The following is a 19,071-nucleotide window of genomic DNA, read 5'->3' on the forward strand; positions in this document are numbered from 1 at the left end:
TTAAAATTTAGACTAGCTAATGATTTTATCTCTTCAGTTGTTGCCTTTCCTTTAAGAACCAACTATTGGATTGAAAAAGAAATTCTACTAATGTTTTCTCTTTCTACTAATTCATTGCTTTTGACTTTTATGTTTATGAATTATACTTTTAAAAATGTATTCTAACTTACCAAAATAATATTTGGTTTGTTTGTTTTTATTATCTCTTACTAAATTATGAAAGCAGCTAGAAATATTGATTTTCTTTTGAGTGCAGATTTGGTATATTTCAAAAGTTTTTAACAGGATACTGAAAGGGACTTTTGCAGATGCCCTGAAATATGTGAATAGAACCCAAATATATAGTCAAAGAGATGTCAAGTACCCTAAAGCATATTGCAACCTGGGGAGAAGGGTTGAGTAAGAAACCCGCCAAGACATATAAAAGGTCTTCTGTGGTGGCCATAAAAAAATGCATCATCAGGGGAGTTCCCTGGCAGTCCAGTGGTTAGGACTCAGCGCTTTCAGTGCCATGGCCCCAGGTTCGATCCCAATCCCTGGGTGGGGAATTAAGATCCCACAAGCTGTGCGGTGCAGCCCCCCCAAAAAAAATCATCATCAGATCTCCTGCTGTGGGAACACAACTGACTGATGGCCTGGCTGCTGTCTCTCTGGATCCTTCACAATGATTGGACCAGATCTACACTTCTCATGGGCTGCTCCCAGGAGTGAGTGACCACAGCGGGGCTACTAAAGCAGATCTATTCCTGCAGTATGCCAGGCTCCTCCACCAGGCAACTTTGGCTTTAGGACTCCCCATAGTCCTGGCAACTGGTAACAACACTGTAATCCAAGACCCTTTATACCTAATCCTTCTTCCATCTCCTTCTCCTTCATAGGGACAGACCTTTGTTGCTGTCAGAAGGCTCTCCCTGCCTCCTCAGATCCCTTACTTTATCTTTCAGAGGTGGGTTTTCTGGAGAAACAGAACCAATAGGACTTTATCTATCTATCTATCTATCTATCTATCTATCTATCTATCTATCTATCTATCTATTATCTATCGGTCTATCTATCTGTCATCTATTGAGTCAGCAAGCTGGAGACCCAGGAGAGCCAATGGGATAGTTCCAAACTGAAGACCAGCAGTCTCAAGACCTAGGAAGAGCTGATGTTTCAGTTCAAATTCAAAGTCAGGAAAAACAGATGCCCCGGCTTGAAGGCAATCATGCAGGAGGAATTCTCTGTTAGTTGAGGGAGGGTCGGCCATTTTCTCCTACCCAGGTCTTCAACTGATTGGAGGAGGCCCACCCAAAATCTACTTTACTCAGCCTGCCAACTCAAATATTAATCTCATCCAAAAATGCTCTCTTAGGAATATTCAGAAGTAATGTATAACCAAATATCTGGATATCCCAGTCAAGTTGATACATAAAGCTCAACGTGTTTTAGTTGAGGCAGATGGTCTTTAGTATCAGTTTCAGAGACTTTTAGAGCTGAGGTGAGTTTGTGATTGTCTTGACTTTTCCCTCATGGTAACAAGATGGCTGCTCCATCTGCAGTGTCACATCAATATTCCAGGCAGGAAGGGCAAAGAGCAAATGACCTGTGTCCTCTGAGTCTTTCCTCTTTTAAGTGGCTTTCCTGGAAGGTCCACTTAATAATTTCCACCTTGACCTCTTTGGCCAGAATATGTCACATGGCCACTGTTATTTTCAAGGGAAACTGGGAAAAGTAGTTAGTATCTTGGCATGCTGCCTCCCTGCAAAATCAGGAAGGATGAGTGTTGGGTGGCAAACCAGTAATCTCTAGTCATGTCTGTCCAATGATGCAGATTGCTGATCTGGGTTTCAGCAGAACTTGTGAAAGAATCTTCAGCGATTCCTAGGGAGAAGACTGAGAATATGGACTGGATTTTAGGGGATCCCAGTAGATTAATGACTAGCTTACCTATTTAGAGCAGATTAATGAGTTGATATCATCCTGCAGAGAGGTCTCGATTGGAGTGCCTAAGGGCTCTATCTCAGCTGTGATCTTATTTAGTATTTTTAATGAATGGTTTGGGTGAAGAGATAGAAAATCCACTGATGAGACTCACAGATGAAATAAAGATGAAAAAGAAAAAGTGTGAAGAGAGGCTAGATGAAAGAATCAGTATCTGAAAAGGTCTTGGCTACCCGTGGGGCCAATTTGGGGCCAAATCTTAAAAAGTGAATCAGTGGAGGAATAATGGAGTGTCCTGTGTTGGGATGCAGAAGCAATGACCCCAGTCCTGGCTAGGGAAGCTCTGGCTTAGCCTAGAGGGTCTTTAATGTCTTGGGGATTTTAGTTGATGCTTGACTTCATAAAAATAATCAGGATGATACAGACCTCCAAATCAACTTGCTCTCACATAGTGTTAATAGAAATATCACAAGAACTGAGATGCAGGGCAGAGAATGAGAATTCAGTGGAAGGAGAGTGTCAGACCCAGAGGTATCCAGGTGAAATGTAAGTCTCTGCACTTCCGTCAAAAATCTGTCAAATTTGGAGAAGGATGTTTTGTTCCTCGTTTTATGAAAGAAGGAGGCCTGAGGAGATGAGAACTATTGATCTATGGAAAACTGTAGGGTCTGGAGACATCCAAGAGGCTGACTGACCAAGGATGGAATAAGATGTCATTGGAGGTGGTGAGTTTCCTGTCACTAGAAGCATTCAAGCTGGGGGAGGAGGCTATCGAGATAAATTAAACACTGAGTGAGTAGAAAGATGAGTTGTACCCTAATAAAATTCTCTTCCATTCATGGGGCTCTTTGATTCTCCAAATTTCCTGATGAACCCTGAGACCACCTGGATTAGGCAAAGAAGGGCTGGTCATGGAAGTAGAGTAGCTGCTGACCTAAGGCTCTCAGGAGGTTGATGAAGCTCTGAGCCTTCCCAGAGGGGTGGAAGCACTGATTTAAGCCCCCAGGATGAAATGTACTGTTTCCAAGTGGTCTTTAGGTTTGACCACAGAAAAATAAACTGAGTCAGAATTGGACATTAGCGAACACAGCAGGGGGATGAGGGGTCAGCAGGCTACCCTCTATTCTTGAGCCATCTTGAACCTTGAGAAGAACTTGCTCAGGGCTGGAGGTGACCAGGTGTGGTCAGGACCTTGGTTTATCCCTCTCCTCATTGTGGGTCAGTCATCTGTGGCTTCATAATTAGTCCACGGTGTGATGGGTATGATTGTAGGGGTGTAAGTGAACACGCTGCTGAAGTTACCGAAACATTTGTAGAGTACCTATTATGTGTCAGACACTCTGTAGGAGCCAGAGACGTGAGAGAACTCAAACATGGTCCTGGGCTGGAGGGGCCCACAGCTCAGTTATGGAGAGGACCAAAGATCAAACAGATGTTTATGGGTGGAAGATCTTGATAGACAGTTATGTTGGGTGTAAGAAAGCCCATGTAACTACCTATGCCTGGGGCAGGGGCATTGAAGGATGTCTTTCTAAAGCTGGGCCATAGAGGGTCAGTGCCTTAAATGGATAACAGCTCAGGGTGGGCTTTCCAGGTAGGGGGACAGCATGTGCAAAGGCCCAGTCTTGCAACGTCCTGGTGCATTCTGGGAAAGGCATGCTTTCTGCATGGTTGGAAGAGGGAGGTTCATAATGAGAGGTGAGACTCAGCAGATTTGAAACTGACATTGAATGCCACGAGGAGGCATTTTTACTTTGTCGGCACTAAGGAGCCACCTGGGGCTTTAAAAATAGGACAGGGATGTGATCTGAAATTTCTTCTAGAGGTCATCTCTTGGCATTCTGGAGTTTGTGGACTGGGCAGGGGTGAGACAGGGGACAGGCGACCACCTGGACCCAAGTCACCGGTATGGGTCTCCTTTCTTTGCCACCATTAGGCTGTTCCGAGATTGAATGATTCATGGAAAGAGACTTGCTCCCCCATACTTCCCCATTTTCGGGGGGACCTCGTTGGCCTGGGGGAGGTGCTCTGTGCCTGTTTAGTAATCATATGTGGGGTTTCCCTGGGGGAAGCCCAGGGTCTGGGTGGACAGCTGAGGACAGAGGAGAGAAATCGCTATTTGTCGTGTGTCTGCTGTGTGCCAGGCACTTCACACGAGTCATTTCATTCTCTTTTCACCCTAACTCTGAGTAGTCACAGGTTTCCAGTGGTGGAAAATGAAGCCCAGAGAAGTGACAAGATTTGCTAAAGGGCTCACAGCCTGTCAATGGCAGAGCTGGGATTTGAACCTGTATTTCCAGCTCTCAGTCCAGTGCTCTTTGCCATGCACCAGGTTCCCTGCGTTTGCCTCCCCCCAGGGCTGTTGGTGAAGGCGAGCTGGTGCATCTCTGGCTGGTAGACTGTGTGTCTTGAGGGCCTGGCTGACCCTCCAGGGAAGGCAGACAGGGCACAGCAGCTTGCTGGCAGCTCCCCGGTCCTGTCCTGTCCCGGCTTGTCTCTTGCACAGATTAATTGCCGCTCGTTGGAGGTGTGATGTTTCCAGGTATGTGTGGGAAGGGAGGGGAGCAAAGCAGCCCTGCTGATCGCTGGCCTGTACGGGCACAGCTGGCAGCCTGCACTGCACCCTCATCCGAAAGCCATCCATAGCCGGCAGCGCATTGCCATCCAGGGCCAGCTGCCGAGCTGGCACCTCTGGGCCTCCTCCAGTGTGACAGGCCTCTCGGCTCAGTGCCTCTGGGTTGGACCCCTGTGTCTGCCTCCTGCAGTGCTTTGGGGAGTATGGGAGCCTTGTCTGATTGAGCCTTTCACTCTTGGGGGGGTCTTGGGAAAACAGCAACCTGGAGTCCGGGTATCTCTTGCCCAGAGTCCCTGTCTTCTTGCTGTCAGCACCCAGGAAGAGCACAGCCATCCTCTGTGTCCTCCCAAAGTTCCAGAGACCAGAGTGTCCCAGCTGAGATGAGGCTGGAGGGCCAGGCAGGGCTGGGATGTGGCTCAGCCAGACCAGTGTGTGGATCTGTGTGGAAGGGGAGGTTGGTGGGTGCTGCCTACATTCAAAGGGCTCTTGCCATTCCAGCTCCGGGGGCCTATGTCCCCTCCCCAAGAAATAGGTGCCATTAACTTGAGCTCCTAGGTTTACAGCAGTGGTTCTTAAACATGCTCAAGTGTCAGATCACCTACAGGGCTTGTTAAAATGCAGACTGCTGGGCCCCGCCCTCAGAATGTCTGGTTACCTAGGTCTAGGGTGGGGTTCAAGAGTTTGCATTTCTTTTTTTTTTTTTTAAATACATCTGCATCTCCAGGACTTATAACTGGAAGTTTGTGCCTTTTTACCACCTTCATCTGTTTTGCTCATCCCCCATCCTCCATCTCTGGCAACCTCCAGTCTGTTCTCTGTATCTCTAAGTTCAGTTTTTTTTTTTTTTTAAGATTCCACATATAAGTGAGATTATACAGTGTTTCTCTTTCTCTGTCTGACTTATTTAACTTAGCATAATGCTCTCAAGGTCCAATTCATTATGTTGTAAATAGCAAGATTTTCTTCTTTTTTATGGCTGAATAATATTCCATTGTGTGTGTGTGTGTGTGTGTGTGTGTGTGTGTGTGTGTGTGTGTGTATCTACATCTATACCTGTCTATTTCACATCTTCTTTATCCATTCATCTGTTGATGGACCCTCAGTTTGCTTCCATGTCTTGGTTGTTGTAAATAGTGCTTCAGCGAACACGGGAATGTAAACATCTTTTAAAGATAGTGATATTTGCATTTCTAACACGTTCCCAGGTGATGTCAGTGCTACTGGTCCAGGGTCCATGCTTTGAGAACCCCCGGTTTAGAGAAAGGCCAATTGAAGCCTTCCTTAAGTCCCCTAGGGATTTGCAGAAATCCAAACTCTCCTGGTTTCTTTGGGCTGTTAGTTCCTGCTTAATTTTCTGATTGCCAGCCTGCCCAGGTTGTTCTAGACTTGGAATCAGAGATAAAGCTCAGTCCCTTCCTGTGACTGACAGGGGCTCTTTAAGGTGTGGTCAGCTGACTTTGGTGATGGTTGGGCTAGAGCAGGGTCTCTACCAGTGCAATACAGACTCCATTCAGATGTTGTTGTCTTAGCTGTCCTTTGGCCAAGAGTCTTGCGAGGATAACTTGAGATGATACATGCAAAAGATCTGGCTTATGGAGGATGCACAGTCAAGGCTAGTTTCCCCCCTTCCATCTCTGATCCATAAGTAGAGACAGATTTGGCTGCAATTGACCCCCAGAAGAAGTATGCAGAAGAGAGAGTCTTGGGAATAATTCAGCAGCCTTCCCCTTCTCTTACAGCCCACATTTGGCTGAAGATAAGAGACTTTCTCTCTGGAGTCCTTAACGCCACATGTCCCCAGAGGCAGGGCTGTCTTCTCCTGGAGTTTGCTCCTCTCACCTTTTCTCAGTGCCAGGAGCTGGCCTTGTAACGGGTCCCCCAGACTGACCTTCATAAAGACCCTAGGTTGCTCACATCACATTCTTTAGACAAGATCCTTAACTTCACCTTTCCCTTTCATCCCACCTCTTGGGGTTTCATCCATCTGTCCAGAGCAGTCTACCAGCTGCTGGGTATCCTACAATGGAAAATGTCCCCCAATTTTTCAGGGTCCTGAGAGAAAGGCAAAGGGCTCGGATATCTCTTGGGACTCAAACTTGCTGCAGGATTGTTAGATTTGGTTGGAAGTCTCCAGCTGAGTCTCAAAGATCTGGATTACCATAACCACTAGAGAGCATTCTACTCCCTACCTCCCACCTTTACTCTCTGCAAACGTTGTTTCCAATACCACACACAGGCACATGTTCACGTTTAGCTTTTGTCCTTTTGAATTCCCAGGGAGAATCATTTACCTCCTTCCTTTGCTCTAGTAAGTGCGACCTTGCGATTTGGGAAATAGCCCTGATTCCCTCCAGGAAAAAAACATTGAGAAGGTGCTTCAGCAGAAGGGATAAAGATGGTTTTACTCCTAGACTATACATTTCTTCCATGAGATATGTAATCTTAATTCCATGCTGCATTTCATGCTTGCTTACAGCACCAACCAGGGCTGTAACAATAGTTAACTCCCACTTCCCCCGGCCCCCTACCCTGGCTGCCTGCAATCACTGTAATTGGCTGGAGTCTTGGATGTCCTGGGCAGCAAGGTACCAGCTTCTGATTTTGTTTCTCGGCTCTTCTAGGGTGGGGTTGCCAGAGCAGGGCGACTGTATTGGAAAGGTCAGACAGTTGGCATAGACTGCCTCTCTGATGGGGCTTTATCTTCAGCAAAGAGAGCATTTTTTATTTTAACAAGCATGCGTTTGTTAAAAATAATGTAATTCTTACTTAAGACATGGGTGATTGACTTTATCATTTTTGCTTTCTGTTACCTTCTAAAGAGGAAACATCAATCTACAAGGCACGGAGTAGGAGGAAGTCATGTTCTGAAACTTGGGGTGAATCCCCTGCTACTGGGACAGGAGATAGAAGACTGGGGCTTTTGAATGTTGACCCCAAATAAATGCCTTAACATGCTCGAAGATTGCCCTTTCTGCAGCCTCAGGAGACAGTAGGCCCACCAACCTTTTCCATGGACCTTGCTAGTTTCTTTTCACACCAATGCATAATGTCAAATGAGGGGCCCCCATCAAGGCGCCTGCTGCTTGCTGCCAGGAACTCCTGATGACTTCAGCTAATTTCCAAGTCTGGAAACATTGTTGACGGGGTGATTTCTGAAACGTGAAAGGCGTTATCTTGTCGTGCCATCTGCGGCGCGTCTGTCTGAGTTGGGGCTTCCGCTGCCACTCTGCCCCCTCGCAGAAACTCTCACTGCTCCGTCATCATCTCCCACAGCTAATTGCTCCAAACTGACAAGGAGTCTTTTTTGATTTAGAGATACAGGGAAATGGAATTTTCTTGCTGATGTTTCCAATGCAAGCACGCCTTTTGGAATTGTAATTTGATTTTTTGGTTGAGGGGGGTCTGGTTTCAGCACTGGGTCAGGAACTGCTCCTGGGAAAGAAGGGACCATAAGAAGTGGTGAATGGGATGGAAGACTCACCTGTGATTCTAATTTACAAGGAGCCTGACGTTAAGTGGAATGAGTTGCCTTGGAAGGTAGTGAGTTGTCTGTCACTAGAGGTATGTAAGTGGAGATGATTTTGTTTACTTGCTTGGAAGGCCCTAAATGGATTCAAGCTTTGACTGAGTGATCTCGTCTAGCTCAAAGAGTCTCATGGAATTGGTTATACTAGGGAAATATGAGGCAAAGAAGGATAATCAAAGGGTCAGGGCTAGTGTTGTAGTCATTTATCCCTGTGTTAACAAAACGCCTCAGCATTTCAATGGCTTGAAACAACAATAATAATTTATTTTCTCACATGGCTTTTGTTGGTCCTTAATTCAGACAGGGTACAGCAGGGATACCTTGTCTCTACTTTATGATGTCTGAGGCCCCATCTTGAGGTCTTAAGGACTAGAGAGCTGGAATTATCTAAAGGTTTGACTAGGGATGAGGACCCACTTCCAAGGTGGTTCATTCAAATGGCTGGCAAGTTGGTCCTGGCTATTGGCAGGAGGCCTCAGTTTCTCACCACATGGGCCTCTCCAGAGAGCTGTTTTAGGCTTCATGACATGATGACCTGTCTTTTCAGAGTGAACAATCCAAGGCAGAAGCTGCAATTCTTTTGTGACTTAACTTTGGAAGTCATACACTTGCACTTCTAAGTGATAGACGTCAAGATGATTCAGTGTGAGAGGGGACTACACAAGGATGTGAATACCAAGAGGCAAGGATCCTCAGGGGCCATCTTGGAGGCTGGCTATCACAGCTAGGTAGCAAAGCAAGGCAGCCAGCTTCTACTGGTCGGGAGAGTTAAGACAAGTTCTGAGCTTAATCATATTTTAGCAGTAGGAAGTTGGCAGAGGGCATTAAATCCAAGCAAACTCAAGCTTCTGTGAGACCTGTTCTCTCTGTTTGCTCACTCTCCCATGTGGTCCCATCTACTGCCATCTACTCTGGGCTTCCACATTTTTGCTTCCAACATTAGCCTTTCCTAGAGATTTAGAATTTCTATGTCAAATTCACTCCAATTACTCTGGCCTTCCATCAGCTTCTTGAGTACATCATTCTCTTTTATACTTCAGGGCCTCTCTACATGCTGTTCCCTCTGCTAGGTATACTGCCCCTAATATGCCATCTTCATCCCATCACTAGTTGCCTCATGTTTAACATTGAGATGTCAGCTCAAATGTTATTTTCTTGAGTAGTCTTTGCTGACTTCTCCTGTGGTAGATTGTCTTTTCCAAAGATAGCCACAGTAATATATATATCCCATCCCACATGTTCTTTTTACAATGTGACATTGATGTCAAGAGGTGGGTTTGTGTTCCCTCATTTAGAACTTGGGTAGACTTGGGTTACTGCCTTGATGAATGGAATGTGGCAGAAGAGATGCTGCATGACTTTGAAGACTGAGTCATAAAGGCAGCATCTTTCTCTGTCTCTTTCCCCCTCTCCACTTGTCCATGGTACTCAGCCACCATTTTGTGAGGAAGCCCAACTAGCCCATGCAGAGGGACCACTTGGAAAGCCAACATAGACCATCAAACATGTGAATGAGTGAACCTTCACATGGTTCCAGCCCCCAGTTTTTGGGTCTTTCAGCTGAGACACCAGATATCATGGAGCAAAGATAAGTTGTTCTCACTGTGCCTCTTAAGAATTCAGAAGCCATCAGAGGTAATAAATGATTATAGTTGTTTTATGCCCCTGAATTTTGTGGCTATTTGTTAGGCAATCACAGGAACTAATATATTCCCGACTCCATCAGGTTTCCTTGTAATGTGCCATTATCATTTCTGTTACTTTTTCTTCATAGCATTCTTTGAGAGTTTGCAATTATATATTTACATGTTCAATTAATTTCTATCTACTCCTCTAGACTGTAAAATTTATGAGGGCAAGCAATATACCCATTTTGCTCACCAACAGTTTGCCAGAGCTTGGAATAAAACATGTGCTTAATAAATGTGTTAAATGGATGAACTAACGCATGACCTTTTGCCCTTCATACTCACAGACACTTCAGGCTCTGCATATACAAGCTCAAGCTATCATCCTCACCTCCTGAGTTGATCCTCCTCTTGCATTTTGGCAGACATCATTACCTCTTCAGATACTCAGGCCACAAACTTGGAAATCATCTTAATCTTTTCCCTTCCTCCTTCTCATAAAGGACTCCAGGTCTGTCCATTCTACCTTAATGCTTACTTCTTTCTCATTCTGCTCCCATTGCCCCACCTTTGTTCAGTCCCTCATCATTTCTTCCCTCCATTACATCAATAGACTCTTGACCAGTTCACTTCTCTCCAACACATCATCTAAAGTGATAGGTTGACCTTTCCACAATGCATATCTGAACGTTTCATACTTTGGATGAAAATTGTTCACCGGCTAGACATTGTCTTTATAATAAAGTCCAAAGTCCTTGGTAGTCTCCCCATATCATTTGTGGAGATAGATGAGATATAAATTAAACACAACAAAACTCCTTGCAGTGTCCTACAGTTCCTAAATGATGTCTCCTGGGATTCCCTCCTCTCTTTCATCTCTCACTCTTGGCCACCTAGCACTGACCCCCCAGTTCCAAATATGTGCTTTAAACACATCAGGCTCTTTGGGCTTATCCCAAATCACCTGTATTAATTTGGTTGCGAGTGACATAAATCCAACTTGAGCTAACTTAGGTTATAAGAAGACTTACTGGCTCAAGAAATCTAAGGATTGTTTCAGGGAGAGCAGGGCAAGAGTTCCCAAACAGCTAGACCACATTGTCAAGCAACACCTCCAATCTCTCCATCTATTCTAACACATCAGCGTCATCCTTTCTCACCACGTAAGGGCTTTCCTGATGCTCTGTTTAACTACCGTTGCATAACAAACCATCTTAATCTTAGCAGCATGAAACAACAACATTTATTACCATCTCTCATTGTTCTAATAGTTAACTTGACCCAACTGGTTGGTTCATGTCCAGGTTCTTTCGTGTGGTTGCAGTCTGATGTCGGTTGAGGTTGAAGTCATCTTCCTTACTCACATATCTGACTCCTGGGCTGGGGGCTTGGATAGCTGGTGCTCCTACAGCATTTTTCTCTACCACTCTATGGTCTCTCTGTGTGGTCTTTCTAGTATAGCAACCTTAGAGTAGCCAGAATTCTTACATGGCAGCTCAGAGCTCCAAAGGCTGGTGTCCCAAAAGAGATTGGTAGAAGATGCATGGCCTTTTCTAACAGAACCTTGGAAGCTGCTTCTGCCACAGTCTATGCATCAATTTAGTAAAAAAGACTCCTCCAGGTTCAAGGGGAGGGACCACAGATCCATCTCTTGATAAGAGGAACATCGTGTTTGAAAATCACCATATTTTGCTGCTGGAAACCTGATTTGTGACAATTCTTGGGTTTGTCATCTTACAGTTTCAGCCACGCTTTGGCCTCAAGTTAAAATCCCTCGGGGTAGGGGTGGGGGTCCCTGGGCCCATTTTATGTCATGTGACCCAAGCCCAGTGAACTCAGACTAAGGGACTAGTGTGTCCTAGAAACATGGCTGCTCCCTTGTGTGGATGTGTGTGGCAGGTCTCAGAATGGGAGTGGTGCCAGGCAGACAGTTGACTGACTGTTTGTGGCTCCAAGATCGGTACGTAGTACCTCCACACATTTGCTCACACTGTGCCTTCTCCCTGGAGCACCTTTTCATGCTCCTCTCTAGCCTGTTCATTCTGCTTTGTCTTTCACTCTTGCCTCAGGAAACACTTCCTCCAGGAAGCCTTCTCTTCCTTTACCCCTGCTGCAAGGCTGGGTTCAGTGTGTACTTCTCCCATTCCCAAAGACCTCTATGCGTACCTTAATTCCAGTACTAATTACACTAGCTCGTAATTTCTTTCTTCCTTTTCTTCTTTTAAAACCTGCTAAGATGGGCTCTTCAATCTTTTTTTTTTTAATTGATCTATAGTTGATGTACAGTATTATCTTTCTTTTTCTTTAAAAAAAAATCTATCCCTACTACAAAACTGTGATCTTCTTTAGGGCAAAACTTGTATTCCTAGTGCCTAGTTCAGGATCTGGCACTTAGGAGGTTCTTGATAATTACATGTGGAATGAGTGAATTAGCTGGAGCACAGGGGAGGTTGCCCTCCGAATGAACTGCTGTGTCCCTGGTGTGAGAAGATAGCTCAGCTGCTGTGTGCTGGGGCAGAGAGAGGCCAGCTTCCACTACAGCGGCCCAGGGGTGGAGGATCTTTGAGCTGCTCTGGGAGTACTAAGCCGGCCTGGCAGATGGAGGGGGCTGAAGACCCCCCAGGTCCACGAGCCCCACAGTTCTTCTGAGTCTTGCTGCTGCTGAGGGGCCACAGGAAGCCATGGAAACATTCTGGGGGAAAGCATCCATGCCAGATGTTGATCTTCATCCAGATGACATAGCCAGTCCTGGGCTGGGATTTCTGACATCTGCTTGTGTGAAGGCCCTCTGAGAAGGCATGGAGAGTCGGCGTGATTGTTTGAATTAAGCCAGCCAAACCAGAGATTTAGGGACCAGGCAGACAAAAGAACAACTAGGGCTGCCATTTATTGAATCCTTACTATGTGCCAAGCTCTATGCTAAGCTCTGTGCTGGTATGTTAACTGCTTTTACCCCTATAAGGCAGGAACTCCTATTATCTTAAAAGAGAACAAGGTTCAGAGAGGTGAAGTAACTTATCCAAAGCTTCACAGCTCATAAAAATCAGAGCTGGGATTTAAACCCATGTGTCTGACTCTAAGGGTTCAGCTAACCTACAGGATTCTGAGTAGAAGGGTCCAGGCCCCCAGTGGGGATGCTGGGATGTGACTGCCCCAGATATAGGTTCGGGGAGAATATTGGCTAAGGCCTGGGGTCTTTGTGTTTCTGGGTAGTGGGGCCTGGTAGACTTCAGCTACAGAATGGTGACTTTAGTAAGCTTTGCCTTGGATTCTTTTCCTTTTCTTGCCACTTTCACACTGCCTAACCTCCGACATCACACCCTCCACGTCCACTGCCTGATAAGGCCATGGTGTTGTGGGAAAAGTCAGGTACGTGGAGTACGAAAGCCTGGGTTTGGACTGTGGGGCTGTCTCTTCCTTGTGATTTGGCTTTGGTCATTTGGTTTTTGTTGTTTGTATAGCCTGTATCCCTCTACACAAAGCTGGCTTGTAGACAGCTGCCTCTTACTGTGTCTTCACATGGTGGAGAAAAAGACCGTTGGTCTTCTCCTTTTCTTGTAAGGACACCTATCACATCATGGGGTCCCTATCCGCATGACCTCATTTAAACCTAGTTATCTCCCCAAAGCCCCACTTCCAAATACCATTACATTGGGGTTGGGGCTTCAACATATGAATTTTGGGGAGATACTTAGGGGTCTATGTGGTGAGAAACGAAGGGATTCTGCTACCACCCAGCATAAATGCGACAGCCATATGAGTGAGACATCTTGGAATTGTATCTTCTAGATTCAGTGAAGCCTTCATATAACTGTAGTCTTATCCAATATTTGACTGAGACCTCAGAAGAGACCCTGAGCTAGAACCACCCAGCTAAACCACTCCTGAATTCCTGGTGCACAGAAACTGTGTGAGATAATACAGGTGTATTGAGTTAAGTCACTACGTTTTTGATTGCTTTGTTATGCAGCAACAGATGACTAGGACAGATTTTTGTACCTGGAAGTAGGTGCTTCTATAACCCATCTATGGGAGTGACTTTGGAAATTGTTAGTGGCAGAAGATGTTGGGACTTTGAGGAGAGTGTGAGTATAAAACTAAAGTGCCTTGAACAGACTGTTAACAGAAGGCTGATGGGCTCAGAGGAGGATGTTGATGAAACTTAAATGAAACTGAGGAAATGTTACTTGAAACTGAAAGAAAGGGGATCCTTTTTAGTGGCAGGGCTGGAGTTTAGCAACATTGTTGCCTACAGAAATGTGAGAAGTAGAAAAGGTACCTACTGAATTGGGTGTTCTAGCTAAGGAGATATCCAGAGGGTTGAAGGAGCCACCTGGTTTCTTCTTGTTCCTTTTAGAATAATGTGAAGGGAGAGAGATAAGCTAAAGGAAGGACTGTCAGATAAGAAGGAACCAGGGCTATGTAGTTTTCAAAGTTTCCAGCCTCTTTGGGTGGCAAATGATGGTAAAATTAAGGAATAGACAAATATAAAATTTGAGGCACTTCCAGGAAAACATGGTCTAAAGACGAAATTCATGGTGTGGCGATTAAGTCTTTTGCAAAGACCTCAGGAGATTCTAACGTGGCACTTAAGAGAACTATTTAGTAAATAAAAAGTGCTAATAAGAAGCTTAAGAGTGTTGTCTCTTAAGTCTCAGCAGAAACTCAAAATAGACAAAGGCTTATCTTTTTACTTATTCAAAAAATTTTTTTTAATTTAGTGAATTTATTTATTTTATTGGAGTATAGTTGCTTTACAGTGTTGTGTTAGTTTCTGCTGTACAGTGAAGTGAATCAGCTCTATGTATACATATCCCCTCCCTCTTGGACCTCCCTCCCTGCCCCATCCCACCCATTTAGTTCTTCACAGAGCATGTAGCTGAGCTTAACTTGATGAAGTTTGTAAGTGTGCCTTTTGTCTAATGGTGTTAACTTCAATTAATTTCACAGGAGAACCACAAAATAAGAGAAATGTACTGACAGAAACATTGCTGGCTGGAACTGAAGGGGACAGACGAAGTACAAAGTGAAAAGAGGGCTTTGGACACTGAAGCTTCTACAGGTAGGACACAGGATGAGAAAATTATGCAGTTTCAAACGTGGGCTACATTTTATAGTAAAGGAAGGATACTTAGATGATCAAGAGCCCAGAGGGTGAAGCCAAGAGCTTCCAGGAATTTTTCCTAGGCCTTGATTCTTTTTTTTTTTTTTTTTTTTTGCTGTACGCGGGCCTCTCACTGTCGTGGCCTCTCCCATTACGGAGCACAGGCTCCGGACGCACAGGCTCAGCGGCCATGGCTCACGGGCCCAGCTGCTCCGCGCGGTATGTGGGATCTTCCTGGACCGGGGCACGAACCCGTGTCCCCTGCATCGGCAGGCGGACTCTCAACCACTGTGCCACCAGGGAAGCCCTAGGCCTTGATTCTTAATCAGGGAACTGGCAACATGTGCCCTGTTGGATTTTAGAACCAAAATGGACAAGTGACTCATGTTTAAGTTCTATTTTTGTCCTTTTATTTCACAGATCTTCAGACTGAGAACTGTAATGAATCAGACCTGAAGAACTTCACCTGCACCTTGATCTCATTTACGTGAAGATGTCCTAGATTTCTAGCTGATATTGTAATGGAATAAAACTGTTTAGGGGCTTCTGGAAGGGGAGAATGCATTTTGCATGTGGGGAGCTACCTGAAAGTAGCATAAGTAGTATAAATCATTGGGGAGCAGAGGGTGGATTGTGGCAGCCAGGCTCCAAGATGGTCTTTTATGACTCTTATTTGTTGATATTCATTGTGTAACCCCCTTGTGGGAAGAAATTCCTTGTTCAGTCCCCTCTCAAACTGAATAAGCCTGGCCAGTAATAAACAGGTATTTCAGAAATGATGGAGTGTGACTTTTGAGGCTACGTCCAAAAGATATGAGAGTCATCATCTTGCTCTCTCTGGGATTACTCACGCTGGTGGAAGCCAGCTGTCATGTCATGATGACACTCACCCAGGCCTATGGAGAGGTCTGTAAGGCAAGGATGTGGCAAAGCCAGCATGGCTTTCCAGTTATGTTAGTGAGCTGTTTTGGAAGTGGGTCCTCCATCCCAGTCAAGTCTGCTTTCCTGGCCCACATCTTGACTGCCATCTCGTGAAACATTTTGAGCCATAACCACTTAGCTAAGCTGCTACCAAACTCCTGAGCCATAGAAACTACATGAGATAATAAATGTTTATTGCTGTTTTAAATTGAAAAGTTTTAGGGCAATTTATGACATAGCAATAGATGATTTATATAGAGTAGAAAGTGGTAAATACTGTGCAAAGTCCTTGAGATCTCAGATGTGAAGAAAGCGGCCGACTGGGGTTTGGAAGTATGCCTCAGATGTAGTAATCAGGAATCCCAGGTCCTTGGAAGACCAAGAGTACGTAGGAAACATGGCCTAGGATGACTTCTCAAGAGGACAAATTTATCTATTGTGATGTAAAATGCTTTATATTGGTATCTAATTTGCCTTCTTTATGGTCTCATAAAAGTCTCATTAGAGTCTAGAACAGGAGTCAGAGTCACATTTTTCTTCATTGAGGTTTCTTTTAAACCTGACTTAAGTTTTTTGTATAATTGCACAAATTGTTTGCATTTTCTCTGTGTAGAAGTTTACAATTTGTGCTTGGTTTGCAGTGTGAGTCCAGTAAAGTGATATCTCAGTAATTAACCCAAACTGCTAAACAGGAGAAATATTATAACATGAAAGTCTTTTTTTTTTCTCTGTAGAAAACAGACTCAAACAGATTAATTCTGCTTTTGCACGATGCAGTCTTGAATAAACCATATATCTGGGTCATCCAAATCTCTTTCAGAAGTGGTCCCAGTTGGTGGAATTTCTTGTTCAAGCATGGACATATAGTTCAGTGCTAGCCCAGAAGGAGGTCCTCAGTGGAGGCCCATCAGGCTTTGAGTCTTGTCTTCTTCAATATTTTTTATTGTTTTTGGAAGATTAGTAATAATTATGGTAATTCACATTTATTGAAAATTGACTAAGCACTGGGCATTATACAGAACACTTTTCATAGATTATCTTGTGATCCCAGCAACAACCTAATTTTACAGAATAGGAAACTTGAGGCCTAAAGAAGTTGAACAACTTTCCCCAGATAGCTATCTAGAGGTTGAAAATATAGAACCAGGGTGCAAAAGAGTAATCGTAGCTAGAGCTACTGATGTAGGAGTGTTACGCACAAACATGATAAAAATTGATAACATGCTATGCTTATATTTCTTTTTAAATTTTACATATTTTAAAAAACGTTTCATATTATTTTTCTTCAGATATGAATTCTCCCATTGTTTTATTTATTGGATCCCTATCAAGATGTTAATTTCTCTAATTTGATTTGTAATTTTTGTTTGTGTGTCTGTCTTGATTGTGAGCTCCTCCGCTGCTTTCCCTTCACTCACCATGGAATCATGGTTGTCTCTGCCTGGCCTCAACTGTCCACAATTCAGAAACTGGTCTTACACTAGCAGCTCAGAGCTCTCACTCCCTGGGGATAGAACAGCTCCAGCCCCTGAGTCAGAGAATACATGTACCAGGTTCATCAATACTTACGTGTCCTGCTTTCTCCTTCCACCATGTGTCCACATCTCAGTTATAGCTTCAAATTCTTGGGTAAATGACAGAAAATTTCAACTTCTGTTTGCAGGGCAGGGGGAGGCACAGTCATAGTCCCTGGCCTCATATGTGAAACTCTCTCTTTTTCCCTGCCATGCACGAAGAATGTTCAGTCCCATTCTTTTGTGGGAATTGGGCTCTTCAGCCTCACTACCTGATTCTAGCTTCAGTGCCTGGTGAACCCTCAACCTCCCTTTCCCCATTCCCCACTGAATTGTGGAATTTCATCCCATTCCTAGTCCAAAGAGATTTGAATATTGTTTCTGAGCATGATTATACATATGTTTTTAACACTTTAAAATACTTCATATGCCATTTATATGAGTTTGGAGAAGGATGGGTTACTCTGTGACCTGGACGAAAGTCCATTAGTACTTCATTTTCATTATTTCCTTTAATCCCCACAATAACCCTGTGAAGGTACTCTCATTACCTTCAGTTTTCAAGTGAGAACACTAAGGCTCAAATAGATGAAGCGATCTGTCAAAGCCACTCACCTAGTAAGCAGTAGTAGACCCAGGATTCGAATCTGGGCAATTCCAGAGCTCATACTTTTAACCACTACCATACACTGCAGGACTTCTCAGAGCCTTTAATATGCTGATGGGCATCGTGAATCTCCAACAGTGGTTATGCAAGATTTTATCCTACTCCCATTACGCCTCTTTCATGACTATGGCTCTGAAGATATACTTTGGGAAATGCTCTTGCAGGGACTGAGCAGGATAAAAATTGAGGAGAAGTCATTGAAGTGGGCTGTGTAATAATCAGATTTCAATTGGTGTGGTAACGAACAGTCCCTCGAATATCTGTACTTTATAACAACACAAATTTATTTCTCTCTTATACTACATTTTAGCAGCTGCAGTTTGGCTGAAGCTCTGTTCAGTGACTTTCATTTTGGGATTCAGGTTGAGGGAGTCAAGGAGACATCCTAATCTAGGACACTCTATTCTTATGACAGAAGGGAAGATTAAGAGATTTTAACAGGTAGAAACTTGGAATGCATCTTAACTTCTGCATGGACATAGCATATGTCATATCTGTTCACTGGCCACTGGTCAAAGCATGTCACATCGTTAAGCCCCAAGTCAATGAGAATGTATGTTCTCTTTACAGGTCATGAAGGAGTAAATAATTCCAACAATATGGAAAATGGAGCCATTGAGAGCACTCAAGCAGGCATCTTCAGTAGTAGAAGGGAGGGAAATTGGAAGTTGTACTGTAAAGGCTTTAGGGAAAACATGGGAGATGTGAAAGTGGCAGAAAACATGTGGGCTGAAGGTTTTTATGGTTTTACATTGCCTCATGGGTCAGTAACAGAGGCCACCCAGCCTAGAACATGATGCTGGAGGCATCAAGTGGAGTGTGGTGGTACCTGGATATCCTCTTTGATATCAGCCCCTGATGTCAGAAATGTGCTGCTGTCTTGCTCATTTCCATATGCCTGACACATTCAGAGAGCCCTCTGCACAAACTTTTCTGAATCTATTTATGTATCTTCATTTACTTTCCTCCCCCTTTTCAATTGCTCCCTAATCAGCAGCTGATGATACCCACCTTATAACCTGAATGTGATGTCATCTTTGGTATTGTTCAAGAAATAGCATTTAACAGTTGTTAAACAGGGGAGTTCATTTTTAGAATGTTGCCTGTTTATCTTCTCCTTCTTTACAAAGGTGATTAAGATTTATTTTTACTTGGATGAAAACAGCTTTCATTGATTTCTGCCCCATAGAGAGCTAGGAGGACAGTCACTTTA

This window comes from Phocoena phocoena, chromosome 15, assembly GCF_963924675.1.
Source record: "Phocoena phocoena chromosome 15, mPhoPho1.1, whole genome shotgun sequence".
NCBI lineage: Eukaryota > Metazoa > Chordata > Mammalia > Artiodactyla > Phocoenidae > Phocoena > Phocoena phocoena.